This window comes from Lipotes vexillifer, unplaced genomic scaffold (assembly GCF_000442215.2).
Source record: "Lipotes vexillifer unplaced genomic scaffold, Lipotes_vexillifer_v1.1 scaffold691, whole genome shotgun sequence".
Lineage (NCBI taxonomy): Eukaryota > Metazoa > Chordata > Mammalia > Artiodactyla > Lipotidae > Lipotes > Lipotes vexillifer.
In genome coordinates, this window is record NW_006788040.1 from 1417039 (window position 1) to 1438317 (window position 21279).

Genomic DNA, 21279 nt, shown 5'->3' on the forward strand with positions numbered 1-21279 from the left:
GGGGCTCAGGTCATGAGGGTGGGGTAGGGGGCAAGCAGGGAATCACGTGGAATAGAGGAGGTGATTCAAAGTTATTTTATACACTTGTTTTCCAAACCAGGTTACCAGCCCCTTGGAGGGCAAAGAGACACTGATTGTCTCCCTGGTGGGGACAGCCAGCCATACCACTGGTGGTGCCTGTTAAAAGTGACACTTTGTGGGGGCAAACTGCTCTTCAGGCTCACCTTGGAAATTCCTACCCAGTGCCAGTGTCACCTGCTCCGCGAAGACTCCCAGGTTCAGCTGACCTTGCTTGCCTCGTGTCCCACTGGACCCTGGACCAGCTTCCAGCCAGGCACCCAGTGCTCTGACTTTTGTTTCCTCGTGTGGATCTTTTTTCCAACCAGGCCATTGTGTCTTAAAATGAGGTTCCCCCACTGCCTCTGAATTTCTGAGGCTGGGTGGGCTTGTTAAAAATGCAGACCCCTCTGAATCAGCATCTCGGAGTGGGCTCAAGAATCTGCCTTTCTAACAAGCTGCCTGCCAAGTAATTTTGTTTTTAACTTTTTATTTTATATTGGAGGATAGTTGATTAACAATGTTGTGTTAGTTTCAGGTGTACAGCAAAGTGATTCAGTTATACATACATATGTATCTATTCTTTTTCCAATGCTTTTCCCATTTAGGTTGTTACATGACATTGAACAGAGTTCCCTGTGCTATACAGTAAGTCCTTGTTGGTTATCCATTTTAAATACAGCAGTATAGAAGCAACGCATCCCAGAATGAGGTCCTGAGCAGAGGGGCTGTATCGAATACGGTCCCCAGGCTCCCTGCACAAAGCTCATCCCACTAAATGTGTGTTGAGTGAAGGAATAAGGTTCTAGCGGGCATGTGGGGAGAGCAGCTATCCCTCTTAGGACCCTCCCTTCTCTCATGCATAGTCCCCAAGTAAACAGGCAGTCTCATCATATTTTTCTGCCAGGGGGAAACTTCTCCAGTAAGAATTCCCCTACCTCCCCCACTGTATAATCTGCTCATTAATACACAGTATTGTAAAAGTGATCTATAATTAGATGCTAACCGAGTTTGCCCGTAAAATTGGGTGGGCGAGGTCAGCAAAGTAAGCTGATTGTTATGATCAATCAATAACCTATTTATTTCCCAACATTTCTATTAACCTCTGCCAGCCAATCACAGTTTCAATTTGAAAGGCTGGGGTCTGCTTTGCTGACTGGACACGTCTGATTGAAAGCGGGACCCTGACACGACCCCGAGGGCAAAATCCAATTAAAATCATTTTCACTTGTAGATTAATATTTTTAGCATGTTCTATATCCTGGGATTCATCATTCCTGGCAATAACTAATGTCTTGAGACACGAGCAGGTGGATTGGCACTGCCATAAATAACAATTGTGACTAATTAGCTCATCACGTCCTAGGATGGCTTTGGGGCGGTGGTCGGTGCAGCTTCTGAGAACTTTTCCCATCACAGGCTGGTTATGTGGTCCTCTGAATCCTGTCATTGGATGGCCTTTTCTAAGTAGGAATGGAGTTTGTCCCTGGGTCTGCCTCCCTCTTGAAACTGAGCTCCCTGAGGCCAGGTATCATGCCTCGTTCATCCCAGCAAGTCACTTATTGTTTGGCATATCCAGTTCTCCTGCTCTGGAGATGGTCCCTTTCTCTTTACATCCACCTTGTTACGATAGGAATCGCCATGTTTGTGCAACATGGCCCCACCCCTGGACGCTGTTGATTGGATCAGGGGTAAGGCCCAGCTCAAGGTGGGCCAATGAAAGCCTTTGGGAATTTGGAAGTAGGTTTAAGGGAAGTGGTCCCTTGGCTCAGCATGGGTGGGTATTCAGGGGAGTGCTGACTGCCATTATCTGTCCTGTGGGCTGGGAAGTAATTATAAACGAAAGCAATGCCATGAGAGGAGAAAGGGTGAGAGAAGGCACAGAGAAGGGATACAGGTTTCCTAGCACACCCTGATCCCTATTTCCAGCCCTTTTCTAGTTGTGTTCCAGATCACGTTCTATGAGTCACCCCTGCATTTAATAATAATTATTCTTTCTCCCTACCTCCCCTGCTTGAGTTAATTTGCATGTCAGTTCCTTTCCAACAAACGTATTCCCCAAAATTCAGAGCCCAAGAGATGTCCAATGTCACACACAGGCTGGTGGTAGAACCATCCCCTTTCTCCTGCCTCTCTAATGAAGAGCCCTTTGGGGGAAGAAGGGAGTAAGGAATAACTCCCATTTATTGAAGATCTACTCTGTACACATCTGCTTAATCTCTCCCATCCTGGGAGGTAGATTTTATTCTATCTGTTTGCAGGTGAGAAATCTGAGGCTTGGAAGTGAACTTGTCCAGAGAAGAACTGGGGATTTAATGATTTTGACTAGTTCTGTGACTGTCCAGCACCCTATGCTGCCTCTTTGAAAGAGGTGTGCTGCCTCTCTGTAAATACCGGGGTGAGGCTTGTTGGGAGAGAGTCTGCCCATGGGAACTCCAGGAGGAAATCAGCCAAAAGTCAAGCTCAGCCCCTTGAAATCCTGCAGAAGAGACACAGGGCCACGAGTTCAGACATGACCAAGACCCCCTCTTTTTTTTTTAATATAAATTTATTTATTTATTTATATTTATTTTTGGCTGCATTGGGTCTTCGTTTCTGCGCGAGGGCTTTCTCCAGTTGCGGCGAGCGGGGGCCACTCTTCATCGCGGTGCGCAGGCTCAGTAGTTGCGGGGCACAGGCTCTAGAGCGCAGGCTCAGTAGCTGTGGCTCACGGGTGTAGTTGCTTGGTGGCATGTGGGATCTTCCCAGACCAGGGCTCGAACCCGTGTCCCCTGCACTGGCAGGCGGCTTCCCAACCACTGCGCCACCAGGGACGCCCAAGGCCCCCTACCTTTAAAGACTATCCCCTATAGGACCCACTCATTGCTGTGATTGCTTCAGGACCCCGTCAGGGACCACCCAGGCAGCCCCACCTCCAGCTTCTGGATGTCTCTTTGGCCACTGTTGTCTCAGTGTGGCCATTGAGATCATGCCAGCATCTGCACCTGTGTGTTAGGAAAAGCAAAACCAGATCTTCCCAAAGAGGCTCTGCAAAGGGGAAATCCAGAGGACCAAGGTGCATGATCTGCTCTGATGCTCTCAGTGATTTTTGTCTCCCGACACTGGGCTACGGTTGTGTGTGTACCAGGCTCTCTTTAATATGCACACCTGGATTGGAGTGGGATTCCCACAGCAGATTTCCTAATGGGGAATGGATGGTAATAGGGAAATAAACACAGCTAGGACCAGGTATCCAGACTAATGTATACTGAAGTGTTTCAGCACATATATTCAGGAGTCCAAGAAGATTGGGAAATTCCTGTAGTCCCTGTCTGAACTTGGGCTGCTATAACAAGGTACCATAGACTGGATGGTATATAAATGGAAATTTCTCATAGTTCTGGAGGCTAGAAGTCAGAGATCAGGGTGCTAGCATAGTGGGATCCTGGTAAGTTCTGGGTTGCAGATTGCCAACTTCTCATATCTTCACACGAGGAAAGTGAGCTAGCTTTTTTTTTTTTTTTTTTAACCCCCCCTTATAAAGGCATTAACTCCATTCATGAAGGCTCCACTATCATGACTTAATTACCTCTCCAAACTCTCATATCCCAGTACCATCCCAGTGGGGACTAGATTTCAACACATGAATTGGTGGGCACTGGGGGAGGGACCACAGACATTCCAGTCCCTAACAGTCCCAAATTCTAATCTCCAAATCATTTTGGCTGACCATTAAAAAAACCAGCCAACCAACCAAACTGGAGGCCTTGTAACACTGCGGTTTCCTTAGCCTCATTTCTGGGGGATTCTGATTCCATAGGTCTGTGGTGCATTTGTCCTTCTGAGATGCTTCCCAGGGGACTCTGACAATCAGCCAGATTTAGAGAAGCCCAGGGCATATCCTTATATTAAAGGCACTGATAAGTCCTTCAATAGATACACCTGTTAATTTCACTGCACCTGGTTGATTAAAGTTACTTAACGTGAAATAAATAAAATATATAAAGGGATACATAACACCTGTTTGTACAAGGTCCACTGTTCAGAGTCTACCAACATTTTTCCTTAATAATTCTATACGCATATCATAACTCCAGTGATTCTTCCATGTCTATCCCATCCTTTTACTGAATCCACTGGGCTGTTCTCTCCCTAAGGTAAGGATAGTATCTGCCTTACAGTGAATCCAAGAAGGACCCTGCAGGGCCCTCCCAGGTACAAAAGCCCTTCTGAGTCCCCTCTCTTATTAGTAGAAAAGCTGTAGTCTCCCAGACCTCACCTGAGTCCCAAAAAAGCAAGCTCAAGCAGTTAATAATTAGGGAAATAGAGTCACAGAATCTTTATTTCTTCCCTGAAGGACACAGATAACAGTGTCTGAAGCCCACTCCTGAGTTGTTTTACGAATACTAAAACCACCTCCAGAGGGAAAAAGCTAACTGCATGATGACCAGACTGTAGCCATGACATAAGCTGCTCCATCTTGCACAATTCCAAGAACTGGTCTCAAGGAAATGGGAACAAACCGACCCTGGAACTGAAGATTAACTGCTCTTAAGACAATCAAGATGGCGCTGACCAGACCACCACGTGACCAATTTCAAGACAATCGACGGAGCCAAGTGTGCCGTTCTGCACGTAAGCCCTGCCCGCACACCCTTGAAGCCTTCCTTTAAAAGCTCTTGCCCCCTGATTGACAATGGGGAGCTGGTCTGGGGGGATGCTAATCTGGCATCTCCCAACGTCACTGGCTTCCTGAATAATGCATCTTTTCCCACCAATCCTTGTCTCTTAAACATTGACTTTTGAGCAACGAGCAGGTGAACCTGAGTTGGGTTCCAGCTCTGGCTGGTAAAAATATCCCCCCCAAACAGAGCCTGAGCAAATTAATGTCTCTTAAAATCAGCTCTGAACAGGAGACATGACCCCCTTCTCCTTTTCCTCTCTTCCTATCAATGGCAACACTGATCTTTGGGGGAGAGATTTAGAGCAAAGGGATGGTGATTTCCCCTTGATCTTCCCAGATGTGAATCTGATTTTCATCCTATAGGTGGTCATAGTTGGGACGCCTATAAAACTGCTTTTGGTTGGCTGGCAGCGTTGGGTGTTGGGTGCTGGCCACCCACCTCATTCTCCAAGGTGTGTTCTCCCACTGCTCTGGTATTTGCCTCTGAACAAACTGGTTCCCAGGTATGAGCCCTCCTGAGAGAAGTGGTCAAGACAAGAAGTTTCCCGTTGCTCCATTTCCTGTGCTTTCAAGCCACCAGGGGATTGAAGAGAGCGGTGCCAAGGCTATTGAAATGGGCTTCTCTGTGGAGGGAGCTCTTGTGTTGGAAATCAGGTAAAATTCAGCACGCATAAACCATTCACAATGGCACTTTACACCCCAGGAGCACTAAGATCCCACTAATCTTCAATCAAAATAATTAGACCACGAAAGGTGGCATATTCATCCCAAAGGCACTTGGGCAACTGGAAGTTAGGGAGAGACCGAACCACCCACATTTGGAGCTTTGCCTTTTGAGGGGTGCAGTGACAGGGCAGGACACCGGAGAGCCAGAGGATTCTGCTGGGTGCTGTGGAAAGGGGGCCTGGTCAGCGTCAAGTCCACTCAGCCCATCCATCGCTCCCTCCGAGTTGGGAATGGTTAGCATATGCAAGGCACTTTAAATGCACCTTTGGGTTGCACCTGCAGGCCTGTGAGGCTTGTAGTTACCCAGCCTCGAGACCGAAGAAAGAGCCGGGACAGCGAGAGAGACGTCAAATGACGTGTTGGCCGGGGGGATCTTACACGTCACCACGTGCAGCCAACGGCAGGCAAGACATGGCATCTTCTCCAGCTACCCGGGTGAGGAGGAGGCTGCCCTTCATAGGGGGGAATTGACGTCAGGTCAGTTAACAGGGACTTAAGGAAGCCCTATAATGAAGATGACTGGGTGGTCATGTGAATAAAGCAGGGGCTGGTCGAGCAGGGGATGGACACAGAGCGAGAGAACATCCATCTTGAGTGGCCTGACCATACATGCCACCCCTACAGACCCCACACGACCCTTGCAATCCTGGTCCACCCCACTTCCCCGATATCCCTGGAGTCAGGCCGGGGTGCACTGCAACCGAACACCACAAATGCAATCTAGACACCAGCAGCTAAGGAGCATCACAAGTAAGCCAGGTGCTTGTCGGGTCAGTTTTTCATGTAAGTCCAGCAGAGGACCACAACGGCAATCAGCAATCAGACTCATCTCGCAGTGAGGCCACCACTGTCGCCCAGTCTGAGAACAGATTCCCTCCACTCAGACTAGGGTCGAAACGTAAGCTGTTCAACAGGCGCAAGACAGGGAATATCACGACCATCAAGCAAAATACAAACAGTCACAGCACTGAGACAACCCACCCTGCCTGTGGTTTCCGTCCTGCCTGCAGGCCACACCACCTGTTCACCCTCGGTCCCCACAGCCGGCGCTGAATATTGAAGAGGTGGTTAAACAACAGGCCACAGGGTTAATATAATGGTGCCTTTCTCCAGTAGGGGCCCAGGTTAATTACCTTAGCGGCCTTAGGTGGGGTCGGGGAGAAGACAGGGGAAATCTGGAAGCCCCTTTCTAATGCTATTCTCCACGAAGCGGCAAACACAAACCACCGGGACTTACCTGCCAGTCCCAGGCCACTTTATAACTGTTCCCCGGGGGTAGATCCTGTGTCAAGGCCAAAAGTGAGTTGTTGTCCTGACAGGTGGTTGGCAACGGTCCTTTGGTCCCTCGGTGTCAACAGTTGAGCTAGTGTTGACTAGTTGCCTCTAGGTTAACACGGCGTAGGCGCCGGGACGATGCTCCGGGGACGCTCAGTGATATTTCGCAGGGCTCAAGTCAGCCTCCTGGTCCACGTGTTGAGAGCAAGCTCCCCTCTCAATCGTTCAAGTGGTCCCGTCATAGCCCAGCAGTGGTGGGGTAGCAAGGCAGGTGGAAAAGCGAGTGTACGGCATTTTTATCAGCCCATCCCTGGGCTTCATGGTCCTTGGTGGCTATCCATGTCCACGGGGGTCCTGTAGGTCACGCGTGGCTGTTCTAGACCCTGAATAGTGGTTGTGATGCTCGATGACTTGGGTCAGCTCCCACCTGTGGTAACGCGTTGTAGACGGCATGTAGCTGTGGTCCCATCCCCCTATATCGTTGCTCTGCCCCCTCCCATAGCTGGGACCAGAAACCCAAGGGTTCTCTTATTATTTTGTCATTGCCACAGACCCTAACCAAACCCCTCTGGGTAACTGGCCGCGTCCAATTCACAAGGCTGTCCCTGAGTTAATATCCCGAATGCCTGTGTCTGTAATTGCGTAGGGGTGCTGTTTCGGGGGTAGGCTTGTCTTACCCGTCCAGATAACACCCAAGTATGTGATGGATAATCCAGGTCCTTGTGTTTCCTCTGTATTCACCAGCCACCCCTGTGCAGTCAGATGAACCTGCTACTTCTAAACTGGAAAGAGACTCTGAGTTGAACAGGGCATCCTCAATGTAAGGAAGAGAAAGGCGGCTCTGGCGCTGGCCAGCCGCCACAGGGCCCCGCGTGCTAGTGGACGGCCACCTCGGGATCACCCCCCGGCAACTTTCCGCTCCCGACAGCTCGGCGCTCACGGGAGTTTCCTCGGCCTCCTGGTTGGCCGGCCAACTGCTGGGCTGCACCCGCGGGCCTGTGAGCCTTGTAATTGCCCAGCCTTGAGCCTGGTACATCAATGGTCGCTGGACAGGGGACCTTACACGTCCGAAGCAAAGGGTCCTGGGGCGACACCCCGCCATGCGCAGCAGACAGCGAGCAGAACATGGCGGCACTCCTTACCACCTGGGGGTGGGGGGGAGGGAGGGAGGCTGCCATTTATACGGGGAACTGACGTGGGCTCATCAGTTACCAGGGAAACCGGCAGCTTGGGCACGCCCCTCACGGCCCTTAGGTTAATAACGATCACGAGGCCAGGTGTTTCCCTTTAATAAACTAGCAGGTGGAGCCGCTCTGGGCTAAGGATTAGGACAATCACTAGCTGGGGGCTGGGGGGCAGGTGGTCACGTGAGCAGGTGCAGGTGAAGCAGGGGCTGGTCCAGCAGGGGACGTACGGAGAGCAAGAGAACAGCCGTACATGCAGTTCTTCGTTGCATCCTTGCCATAGCTTGGTTACCGTCATCTCCTATTACAGGTGAGGAACCCGAGGCACAGAGAAGTTAAATAATGCACCCTTCAAAGCCCCACAGGAAACGTACCCCACAGAGGGTACATTCAAATTAGCCTAGTTTAATAAAGGTTCCATTTACAGAGGTCAGGGTAGTGTATTCGTTTTCTATCGCTGCATTAAAAAATAGCCCCAAACTTCGTGGCTTTAAATAGCATCCGTCTGTTAGCTCACAGTTCTGTAAGTCACTAGTTCAGACACTGTGTAGTTAGATTTTCTGCTCAGGGTCTCCCAAAGTTGAAATCAAGGTGTCGCTGGGGCTGTGGTCTCATCTGAGGCTCAGGGATCTCTTTCAAGTTCATTCAAGGTGTCAGCAGAATTCAGTTCCTTGTAGTTGTAGGACTGAAGTCCCTATTTTCTTGCTAGCTTCTTACCAAGGGACTGCTCTTGGCTCCTAGAGACCACTCTCAGACCCTTGTCATGTGTCCCTCTCCATAGGAAGCTCATGGCATGGATGTTTGCTCCTTTGAGGCCAGCAGGAAACACTGTCTCACACTTCCTATCTCTCTGATTTTTTTAAAGGATCACCTGATTAGGCCAGGCCCACCTGGGATAATCTTTCTTTTGATGAACTCAAAGTCAATGGACTAGTAACTGAGTTACAGTGTGAAATCTCATCCTATTCATAAGTCCAGCCCCCACTCAAGGGGAGGGGATTATATAGGGTGTGTTCACCAGGAAGCAAGAATCATGGGGGGCATCTTTGTATTCTGCCACCAAGAGGCAGGAGATCAGAAACTACCAGGCTTTGTGGGTTCCCTGGGGATAGTCATGGACGGACTTGCTGACCATCCCTAGTCATGAATAGATGAGAAAAGGGGGTGGTTATAGAGCTGGGAGAGAGGGATGGCTATGGGGGAGGGCTACCTAGCAGAAGCTGGACCTCTAGTTGAGGGACACAACTGGTCCATGGAGACCTAAGCATGGGCTTAGGGTGTCAGAAAGATCAGGACACAAAAGGGATTAAAAATAACTTCAACCAATGGAACCAGGAAATCTAGAAAGGAGTTCATTTAACCTCTGCATGTGCACACATTTTGTGTTTTATGGTTTACATTGTTTTAATTTTGATTTACATAGGGGATCACATGGGGATCCATAATCTTTTCTGAGCTTAGGGCTTCTGAAGATCTGTACCTGCTCCTGCCCATAAACAGCAGGGCCAGGGGAAGGGACTAGGAGAGCCCCTCATCTTAGTGATCTAGGATGGATAAGAGCATCCCCTTTTCCAGAAGGAAGAAAATGGGAGGAAGGTTGCTACTGACACCCTTAGGCTCCCTGCATGGTGCTTAAGTACATAGCTTTGGGGTTGGGCTGCCTGAATTTAAGTCTTATTTCTGCCACTTACCAATTCTGTGATCTTGGACATGTCATTCTTTACGATTGAGCCTCAGTTTCCTCATCTGCAAAATGGGAATGATACCAGCTTGCTGAGTCATTGTGAGGGCAACCAAGGCAAATGCACTTAGTAAACACTGTAAAAAGATGGATAATCACTCATTCCTTATTTATTGGATGTCTGCTATGTGCCAAGTTCCATGAGAGGCACTGGGGATGCAGAGGTGACCAGGACAGACTAGGTCCTTGCCCCCATGGAGTATATTGTATTTTCACAAACAAATAATGAGTCAGGTTGTGGTAAGGGCTACAAAGAAAAAAAAAAAAAATCAGGGAATTCCCTGGTAGTCCAGTGGTTAGGACTCAGCACTTTCACTGCCGGGGCCCAAGTTTGGTCCCTGATCAGGGAGCTAAGATCCTATAAGCCATGCACCGTGGCCAAAAAACAAAAACATAAAATCACAGAAGAAAAATAATCAGGGGAACAGACTGGAAATTAATGGTGTGGCAGGTTCTATTTTAGAAGGTGTATTGGTCAGGGTTCTCTGGAGAAATAGAACCAATAGGATCTATAAATTTATTATAAGGAATTGGCTCACGTGATGATGGAGGCTGGGAAGTCCCATGACGTGCCATCTGCAAGTCGGAGACCCAGGAAAGTTGATGGTGTAGTTCCAGCTTGAGAACCAGAACTGGTGCTATAAGTTCTAGCCCAAGTCCAAAGGCCTGAGAACTGGAGAGCCTATGGTATAAATTCCAGTCTGAGTCTGAAGATCTGAGAACCAGGGGCAATGATGATGTAAGTCCAGGACTTACAGGAGATGGTATGTCTTCTGGGGGCAGGAGAAGACTAGGGTCCCAGTTCAACAGTCGTACAATGGGAGAAAATTCTCCCTTCCTCTGCCCTTTTTGTTCTATGCAGGCCCTCAATGAATTAGATGATGCCTACCTGCATTGGGGAGGGTGCTCTGCATTACTCAGCCTACTGATTCAAATGCTAATTTCACCTGGAAACACCTTCACACACACACACACACACACACACACACACACACACACACACAGAAATAAATAATGTTTAACCATATAAGTGAGCAACCCCGTGGCCCACTCAAGTTGACACATAAATTAACCATCACAGAAGGGACAGTCAAGGATGGCCTCTCTGAGGAGGTGACATTTAAACAGAAGCCTGAGTATTAGTTATCAAAGCTGTGTAACAAATCACTACAAACTTAAAATAACATACATTTATTATTGCACAGTTTCTGTTGGTCAGGGGGCCAGGCACAGCTTTGCTGGGTGCTCTGCTTCAGGATCTCATCTGAAATCTACCATCAAGGTGTTCACTGGGGCTGTGGTCTCATTTGAGGTCTCACTGTGGTCTCATTTTTTTTTTTTTTCTTCCTTAAAGCCTTTACTTTTCAGACATGACAGAAAAATCCTACAGGTACACATGGAAAAGCAATACATGATCACAGTTGAAAGTGAAGACAATCTAGTCGGAAAGCTTTTACTCCTGTCAGCTAATGTTGAAGCTGAAGGATCCACTTCCAAGCACACATGGTCGTTGGCAGAATACAGTGCCTTGTGGGCTGTAGGACAGAGGGCCTCAGTTTCTTGCTGGTTGTCAGATGGAAGGTGCCCCCAGTGCCTTAGCTGGTTGTTGGCTGTTGGCCACCGTCAATTCCTTGTCCCATGGGCCTCCCCAGCATGGCTGCTTGCTTCATGGGAGCCAGCAGGGAGACTCTGCTATAAAGATGGGCATTACAGTCTTATACAATGTCATTATGAACATGATGGCGACATTTCCCATCCTCTTTACTGTATTCTATTGGTTAGAAGGAAGTCACAAGTCCTGACCACATGCAAGGGGAGAAGATTATATGGGGAGATTAAGCACTGGGAGGTGGGGATAATTGGGGGTCACCTTAGCATCTGTCTGCCACAGCTTATATGAAGTGGGTGGAGCCAGCCAAGTGGAGATCTGGTCTGCCAGAGGGAAACAGCAAGAGCAAAGGCCCTGAGGCAGGACCCTGCTTGGTGGGTTTAAAGAACAGCAAGAAAGGAGGGTGAGAAAAGAGGTTGAAAGGGTAGTGGGGAGGGGCTCAAATCACGTGGGTCTTGCAGGTCAGAGCAAGGCTTTTGGATTTTATTCTGAATGTGACAAGGAGTTACTGGAGAGTTTTGGTCAGGGGAATACTAAGATCTGATTTATTAACTTAATTTTTTCCTAAATTAAAAAAATGCAGTAGAATACACATTACATAAAACTTACCATTTTAAAGGGTGCAATTCAGTGGCATTTAGTACATTCTCAGTGTTGTGAAACCATCACCATTATCTAGTTCCAGAACATTTTCATTGTCCCCAAAAGAAATCCTGTACCCACTACCCGTTACCCATTAGCAAACGCTCCCCATTCTCTCCTCCTCTCAGCCCTTGGCAACCAACTAATCAGCTTTCTGTCTCTGTGAATTTACCTATTCTGGGTATCTCATATAAATGGAATCATGTAATATGTATCTGGATTTTTTTCATTCAGCATAATGTTCATCCACGTTGTAGCATGCATCATGACTTTAATTCCTTTTTTACGGCTGAATAATATTCCACTGTATGGACATACCACATCTTGCTTATCCATTCATCCATTGATGGATATTTGGGTTGTTTCTACCTTTTGGCCATCGTGAATAATGAATAATGCTGTTATGAACATTTGTTTACAAGTGTCTTTCGGAACACCTGATTTCAGTTCTTTTGGGTATACATCTATACAAATAGCAGTTGAATTGTTGGGTCATATGGTTACTGTATGTTTAACTTGTGCCAGACTGCTTTCCACAGTGGCTACACCATTTTACATCCCCACCAGCAGTGTATGAGTGTTCCGATTTCTCCACATCCTTGTCAACACTTATTATTATCCATATATATATTTGTGTGTGTGTGTGTGTGTGCGGTACGCGGGCCTCTCACTGTTGTGGCCTCTCCCGTTGCGGAGCACAGGCTCCAGACGCGCAGGCTCAGCGGCCATGGCTCACGAACCTAGCCGCTCCGCGGCATGTGGGATCCTCCCAGACTGGGGCACAAACCCGCATCCCCTGCATCAGCAGGCGGACTCTCAACCACTGCGCCACCAGGGAAGCCCTATTATCCATATTATTGATTCTAGCCATCCATGTGGGTGCAAAGTGGGATCTTACTGTGCCTTTGATTCGCGTTACCCTGATGACTGCTGATGCTGAGCATCTTTTCATGTGCTTTTGGTCATTTGCGTATCTTCTTTGGAGAAATCTCTGTTCAGCTCCTTTGCTCATTTTTTAAAAATTGGGTTGTTTGTCTTTTAGTGGTTGAATTGTAAGAGTTCTTTATATAGGTTTTGTTTTGTTTTGTTTTGTTTTTTTGGCTGCGTTGGGTCTTCGTTGCTACATGCAGGCTTTCTCTAGTTGTGGCGAGCGGGGGCTACTCTTTGTTGCAGTGTGCGGGCTTCTCATTGTGGTGGCTTCTCATTGTGGAGCAAGGGCTCTAGGGTACACAGGCTTCAGTAATTGTGGCATGCAGGCTCAGTAGTTGTGGCTCGAGGGCTCTAGAGCACAGGCTCAGTAGTTGTGGCTCGAGGGCTCTAGAGCACAGGCTCAGTAGTTGTGGCGCACGGGCTTAGTTGCCCTGCGGCATGTGGGATCTTCCCGGGCCAGGGCTCGAACCCGTGTCCCCTGCATTAACAGGCGGATTCTCAACCACTGCACCACCAGGGAAGCCCTATATAGATTTATTTTTATGGAGCTATTATCACTGCTCCCAGTAGGGCTCTGCCTGGACCCACAAGCATCAGGAGTGTCCTCTGCTTAATAGAAAAGGGGCTAGGAATGTCCCTTTCCTTGAGCTGCCCACTCGCTCACTAATCTCCATCAACTTCCCTCCAGAGAGCAGAGCCAATAATCCCTTCTCCCATCAGCCTCAGCCTTTGCTGAAATTTACTGTGAAGGTTCTTTGTGGTCCTCTCACCTAAATGCCTCCCTGGGGCACTGCTCAGCCAGCTTTGTGGGGAGCTCTCCAGCTAAGAGGAAGGGGTTCTCTGGGGAGGAGTGTGGGTGTACAGCTCTTGTCTCACCTCCCACCTTGTGGGTTAGAGACTCGGACCCTGGGGTCAGCCCAGAATTCTGCCTGCATCAGGTCTCAGTGACATCATGGCTTTTGCCCAGGCTTACGGACAAATTAGGAAGTTAATCCAGCCAGGAGAGCCTGGGAGCCCCCTAGGGCTTTTGGTCTCTGGTCTGCCACCATGGAGCTCTGTGGCTTTGCCAAAGTCACCTGGAGTACTTGGGCCTCATCTCTGAAATGGGCCTGTATCCCTGTTAGAAGGAGTTGGTTTGAAACTTTCAAAACGGATTCTGTGATAGATTTAAGAAATGTCCCATTCAGGGCATCACCTCCTCCAGTAGCCTCTGACCCCTCAGATTACATCAGGTGACTGCCCAGCTACCTGGATTGCCCTACCATCCATATCTCTATTTGGTTGTGATTGCCTGTTACATGTCTCTTACTCTCATTGGCACGTCCCACCACCTTGAGGGTACAAACTGATCACGTCAGTTCCTGCTCAGAACTCTTTGAAGACTTCCCATCACTTCCCAACTCTTTGAAGACCAAATCCTTACTCTGACCTCAGATCCCTGCATGGGTTTGCATTGTCCCCCTCTTCTGTGTGACCTCACATGGCCCTTTCCCTCTGTTCCAGCCACAAGGGTCACCTTCGGGTCCTTTATGCTTCCTACCACAGGGCCTTGACACATGCCATTCTCTTTGAATGGTTGCCCTTCCTTTCCCTCCTCCCTTAATCATGCCCACTCATCCTTCAGATTTCAGCACAAGCTTCACTTCTCCAGGTATTAGGTCAAATTCTCATTAGCAGCTCTGAGGATGCCTCCTTCCTAGACTAGTCATTGCTTTCATGATTGGATAAGCAACTGTCTCCCCTTGCAGAGGTCCTGAGAGCAGGGACCATGCCTGTTTGTCTTCCTTTGTAGCCCCAGCGCCTTGCCCAGTTCCTGGAGCAGACTGGGCATTAAGTAAATTATGTTAAATAGCAAAGGAATCTTTGTGCTCTTGGAGTCAGGGCCTGGCACGTCGCAGGTGCAAAATAACTGGTTCCGTTTGTGGTGAATGAATGAATGGGTTCTCCGTGGTCTGGTGGATCCCATCTCTGCTTCTATGTGGTGTCAATGGCACGGCTTTGGGGTGGACAGACCGGAATTTGAATGCAGCCTCTTCGACTTTCCAGCTGTGACCTTGGCAAGTCTCTTCCTTCATTTCCAAGAGCCCATTTCTTGGTCTGTCCACTGAGGGTCTTCACTGGGGGCTGCACAGAGGATCTCACGGAGGATGGTTTCAAAGCCCTCGGTTAACCAAAGTCCTTTGCAAATGTACTTGGAGAAATACCGCTTCCCCCAACATCCTTCCATGGAGATCAGTGGTTCAGACCCTGCTGGGTGAACCCACTTCTGGGCCTGGAGGCCAGGGCTGCAGTCCTCATGTCTCCTCCCTTTCCTGACCCTCCTCTGTCTGAGATGCTTGATAAACAGTGGCACTGGCCGAGTTTCCTGGTACCCTGAGTGACTGGGGTTTGTGGTCACAAATTTGAACATCCTGGGTGTAATTCCTGAGTCTGGTCACCTGTGTCTTGCAGGAGGGAGGAAGGTGGACAGATTTAGCAGTGGGATGTGCTGCGACTGCTTTGGTCCTGTCTTCTTGCTTTATGGGCGCGAGTTCTGAAGCATGGTCACGTGCATGCAGCTCTTTTCTCCCCCACTGTAGTCCATATGGAGCTTCCCCCACCCTCATCCCTCAACTAACTTATCTATTTTTATTGTTTCTTATCTTTAATTATAACAGAATGCATGCTTGTTGTTTAAAAGAGGTTTCAAATAATAGAAAGTGAAGGCTCTTTTTGCCCCACTCGAATCCCACATTCTAGATTAACCAGTGCAGAGTGTGGTGTGGGTACCACCAGCCCCTGTCTCTATGACACTCTTAAAACTTGTATGTGTGGGCTTCCCTGGTGGCGCAGTGGTTGAGAGTCCGCCTGCCGATGCAGGGGACACGGGTTCGTGCCCCGGTCCGGGAAGATCCCACATGCCGCGGAGCGGCTGGGCCCGTGAGCCATGGCCGCTGAGCCTGTGCGTCTGGAGCCTGTGCTCTGCAACGGGAGAGGCAACAACAGTGAGAGGCCCGTGTACCGCAAAACAAACAAACAAACAAAAACCAAACAAACAAAAAACTTGTATGTGAAATGCTGGAGGGGGTGTGGAGAAAACGGAACCCTTTATGGGGGCAAACTGCTCTTCAGGCTCACCTTGGAAATTCCTACCCAGTGCCGGTGTCACCTGCTCCGCGAAGACTCCCAGGTTCAGCTGACCTTGCTTGCCTCGTGTCCCGCTGGACCCTGGACCAGCTTCCAGCCAGGCACCCAGTGCTCTGACTTTTGTTTCCTTGTGTGGATCTTTTTTCCAACCAGGCCATTGTGTCTTAAAATGAGGTTCCCCCACTGTCTCTCAATCTCTGAGGCTAGGTGGGCTCATTAAAAATGCAGGCCCCTCTGAATCAACATCTCAGTGGGTGGGCTCAAAATCTGCCTTTCTAACAAGCCGCCTGCCAAGTAATTCTTTTTTTTTTTTCTACTTTTTATTTTATATTGGAGTATGGTTGATTAATAATGTGATAGTTTCAGGTGTACAGCAAAATGATTCCGTTATACATATACATGTATCTATTCTTTTTCCAATTCTTTTCTCATTTAGGTTGTTACATAATATTGAGCAGAGTTCCCACTTCTTTTTCATTTAACGATGTATCTGGAAAATTGTTATACCTCAGTCCATATAGACGTCCTGTGTTCACATTTATTTATTTAATTCTGAGGAAGTAATATATCCACTGTTAAAATGTATAATAAAATATATTAAACGTATTTATGTGTAAAATATATAAATATATTTGAAGGAAGACCGTGAAAAATCTCCCTCCCACGTCTATGCAATCCCTCCCCCACGAATAACTATGATTCTTAGTTTTTTATATCTTTCCATATATATATATATCCAGAGTATATTTATATTCTTACTTTACCCCTCTTTTTTACTCAAGAGTGGTACACTATATATGTGTATTTTGGAGATATTTCCATTTTAGTACATAAACAGTTTCCTCATTCTTTCCTTTCTTTTTTTTTTTTTTTAAACAACTGCATATAGCACGGCATTCCACAGTATGGCTAAATCAAAATGTGTTCATTCTTTTAGAAACTATTATTTTAATTCACTAAATAAATGATGCAGCGTAGGTATAAAACTCAGGTGCAGAGGGGTAGCCAGTGAAAAGTCAGTTTCTCCCATTTCTGTCTCCAGATTACTCAGTTCCTCCACCTGGAAACAAACACCATTCCCAGGGTCACACTATCCTTCTTGAGCTGGGCTGTGTAATACGTGGTGCACACACACACATGCATACATACACACTTACACTTTTCCCTTCATTTTCAGCCTCAACCAATGAGGCAGAGATTAGCCTGCGCAAACACCTCTGTTCTCAGGTGTGGATGGATTGGGACGTGTCATCACTGAGTTCAATGCCAAGGGCATTGCCAATTTTGATGGATGTTTCCAAGTTTTGTTCCTAGGAGGCGCCATATACATCTCTACGTGGATCCTTCAATGCCCAGGGTCTGGGCTGGCTCTGAAGGGATGGGAAGCCAAGGGGAAGTCTGCCTCCTCTTCTTTGCTCAGCCTCTGTGTCCCTCCTTCCAAACTTTCCCCCAGCTCTGGCTTCATGGTCAGCCTTTTCTGGGCAGTGTGCTTGCTCCTGTATCCCCATTCACAGGTCTTTTGTATCACCGAGTCCATATGTCCCAAAGGGTCTTCTCTGCAGGTGAACAGGTGGAAGGGAACAATTTTACTCCTCCAGTCAAATACATAGTTTCACCAATTCTGGGTGAAACTACGTTAAAGCGGGTGTCTTTACTGCACGACTTTTCAGTGCCTCTAGTATGCTAACATACATTGGGATCTCTAAGAGGTCTTAGAGTCTGTAGACTGCTTTGACTACACAATTTCAGACATGCCCATATGGTTTCACTGCTTTATTGTCATGAAGGGGAGTCTGAAGCCCAGGGAGGGACTGCTACTTGTCCAGTGTCACACATCGATGGTGGATCTGAATTTCTAGCCTTCCCGTGTCCATGACAGCAATGAAGTAAGTCCTCAGTGCCCTAACCCTGCACTAGTAGCTCTAAACGTGGAGCGTCAAGGTGCCCTGGTGACCTTCAGGGACACCAAGTCATGTAGATTCACTAAATTTTGTTTTCTGGCCCACGCCACGCGGCTTGCAGGATCTCAATTCCCCGACCAGGGCTCGAACCTGGGCTACGGCAGTGACAGTGCTGAATCCTAACCACTAGGCCACGAGGGAACCCCCTAGATTCATTAAATTTAAAATAACTGCATAGGATCCTTCAAAAGTGTTAAGATCACGAAAACAAGGGAAAGTGAGAAACTGTCACAGACTGGGGGAGAATTAGGAGACATGACTGCTAAATGCAACATATGCTCTCTTGGGGTGGATCCACTTTAGTGAAAAACCGGGTGAAATCCAAATAAAATCTGGAGTATAATTAATAGTACGGCACCAATGTCAGGTTCTTAGTTTTGATCAGTGTACCATGGTCATGTACGATATTAACGCTGGGGGGTGCTGGGTGAAGGATACACCAGAACGCTCTGTTTCATCTTTGCGGCTCTTCTGTAAATCTAAAATGATTTCAGAAAAGGGAGCTTCGCGGCCTGCAGAGTGTGGGTGGCTGCTGCATTCCTGGGGACCGTCGTCCGCGATACAGCAGTGCAGCCCCGGCAGAGCTGCAGCCCACGTCCAGCAGACTCACCGACGAGGCCGCCCTTGTCTGCTGCACCTACCCGGACCCCAGAACCAAGGATTTTCTCTTGCAGCAGACCATGCTGAGAATTAAGGATCCTAAGTAGTCACTGGATTTTTATCCTAGAATTCTTGGAATGACACTACTCCAAAAATTAGATTTTCCCACTATGAAATTTTCACTCTGTTTCTTGGCTTATGAGGATAAAAGTGACATCCCAAAAGATAAAGATGAAAGAGTAGCGTGGGCATTCTCCAGAAAAGCTATGCTTGAACTGACACACAACTGGGGCACAGAAGAGGATGAGATGCAGAGTTACCACAGTGGCGATTCAGACCCTCGGGGATTTGGTCACATTGGGATTTGCTGTACCTGATGTTCACAGTGCTTGTATAAGATGTGAAGAACTGGGAGTCATATTTGTGCAGAAACCTGATGATGGTAAAATGAAAGGCCTGGCATTTATCAAGATCCTGACGGCTACTGGATTGAAAATTTGAATCCTAACAAAATGATAATTTTATTTAGTTCTGTGAGAATGCTGCTTTGAGATTTCAGTGAAGACATTGTGGAAGGTAAAAAAGGAAACAATGTGATTCAAGATTTTCAGTTAAGGGCTTCCCTGGTGGCGCAGTGGTTGAGAGTCCACCTGCCGATGCAGCGGACATGGGTTCGTGCCCCGGTACTGGAGGATCCCACATGCGGCGGAGCGGCTGGGCCCGTGAGCCATGGCCGCTGAGCCTGCGTGTCCGGAGCCTGTGCTCCGCTACGGGAGAGGCCACAACAGTGAGAGGCCTGCGTACCGCAAAAAAAAAAGAAGATATTCAGTTAACAGGAGCATCTAGGACTGATGGATTATTGTCTCAATTCAAATCATTCTTAAGTCCATTTCCCTTTCCTATTTCAGCTATGTTTTTCACCTAACTGTTCAGCCATTCTAGTTTTAAAGTAGTGCTTTGTCTTATGTCCTTGAATGTAGTTGTATAACTTTACTTTTTTAGGCAATAATTAGAACAATTCCCTTCAGGGGCTGCATTTGCCTTCTGTCTTCTGAAGAGATACAAGTCTGCCTTTGAATCATCATTTTCAAAAGAAAAAAAAAACCACTTAATATGTTTTTGTTGTGGTTACCTTCCGGGGTTTCGGTTCCTCAGAAGTAACTTTTCAGAATGGGAAGTAAAAAACCCCGAACGAAAGTGAAGCTTCATGTATGTTTCCAAAAAAAAAAAATAAATAAATAAGTAAACAAACAAATAAAATTATTTCAAAATAGAAAGCTAAAAATGCATATATTAGTTATGCCAAATCAAACTCCGTCCTGCACTGGATTCAGCCATAGAAAAACAGAAGCAAGCCCAAAATATATGTTAGAATGCTGTATGAAAATATCTTTGGGAAATATACCCAAACATGCTGATCATCTTGGTTACTTGTGAGGAGGGCCCCTGGGTGGCTATTGTAAAAGGAGGGAGACTTTTCACAGTTGATTCTTTAATACCTTTTGGACTTTGAACTATGCACATGTATTCTGTTTCAACAATTAAATCTTAAAAATAATTGAAGAGAGAAATTGGAAAACCATTAATTTGGACTTTTGGGGGCAAACAGAATGAATGAGATAGTAACAATACTGCTCATTGCTGTTAGTGTTTATTGGAGTTCCTGTGATGTGCTTGGTGCTGTGGTGAGCACGGAACAGGGAAGAACTCATTGAATCCCCTCAACAACGCAAGACCCCCGTTTTATAGAAGAACAACCATTTGCTCAAGTTGTCATGTAGAAAGTGACAGAGCTGGAATTTGAGGTCAAGTCTGCCTCATTCCATCACCTGAGCTTTTAATCATTCTTTCTACTACTGTGGGATAGATATGCATGCAGGAGGCTATGGGAGCAAACAAGACGAGGCATGCAGCAGACGCTGTTGGAGCCCAGCCCATAGTCCCTTGCCCTGCATTTCTTTCCCTGGGGTGGGGAGAGGCTCTCTCTGGCCATTGGACCTGCGCTACCCATGCTCTGGTCAGCTAAAAGAGCTGGTGAATTACACCCCAACCAATGACTAATAGAAGCTGGTGTATAGATACCCTAGCTCCCTCCCCTCTGTGTGACACCCTGTGTCATTTGAGTGACAGGATTGAGCCCTGTTGCCCGCGGTGGTAACCTGCTTGATAACATATCCCTTCCCTGTCTCACTTCTCTTCTCTCCTACCAAATAAATCACCTGTGTGCAAATAGTCATCTCTGGGTCTGCTTCTGGGAGCTTCCAGGCCAAGAAGAGCCCCTAATCTAGTCTGGAGGAGGTAGAGAAGACTGCCAAAAGTAAGTGAATTTTATTTATCTTTACGTCTTTAAAAATGAGATGTATTTTACATTTAGTGAAATCTTGATCTTTAAGCATATAGTTAGATCAATTTGATAGAGGTGTACACTTGTGTAACCCACATACCCATGGAGAGAGAGCATGTCCGCCACCCCAGAAAATTCCCTTGTACCTTTCTCAGGCAATCCCTCCATCACCAGAAGCAACCCCTTATCTGATTTCTATCACTATAGGTTAGTTTTTTCCATTCTAGCACTTGTAAATGGAGTCATACACTAAGTGCCCTTTTGCATTTGGCTTCCCTCACTCAGCAGAATGCTTCTGAGATGTATCCATGCTGTAGCACGTGTCAATAGCTCATTTCTTTTCTATTGCAGTAGAATATGAATATATCATAGTGTGTTTATTTATTCTCCTGTGGATGGACAGGTACCTGAGATATTTCCG

At 47.3% G+C, this 21279-nt stretch overlaps 1 pseudogene; it reads left to right on the forward strand.

Moving 5' to 3' along the window:
• The window catches only part of LOC103071584 (lactoylglutathione lyase pseudogene), a 34086-nt pseudogene extending 15021 nt beyond the window's left edge, over positions 1 to 19065 (forward strand).
• Positions 19066 to 21279: the final 2214 nt, after the last annotated feature.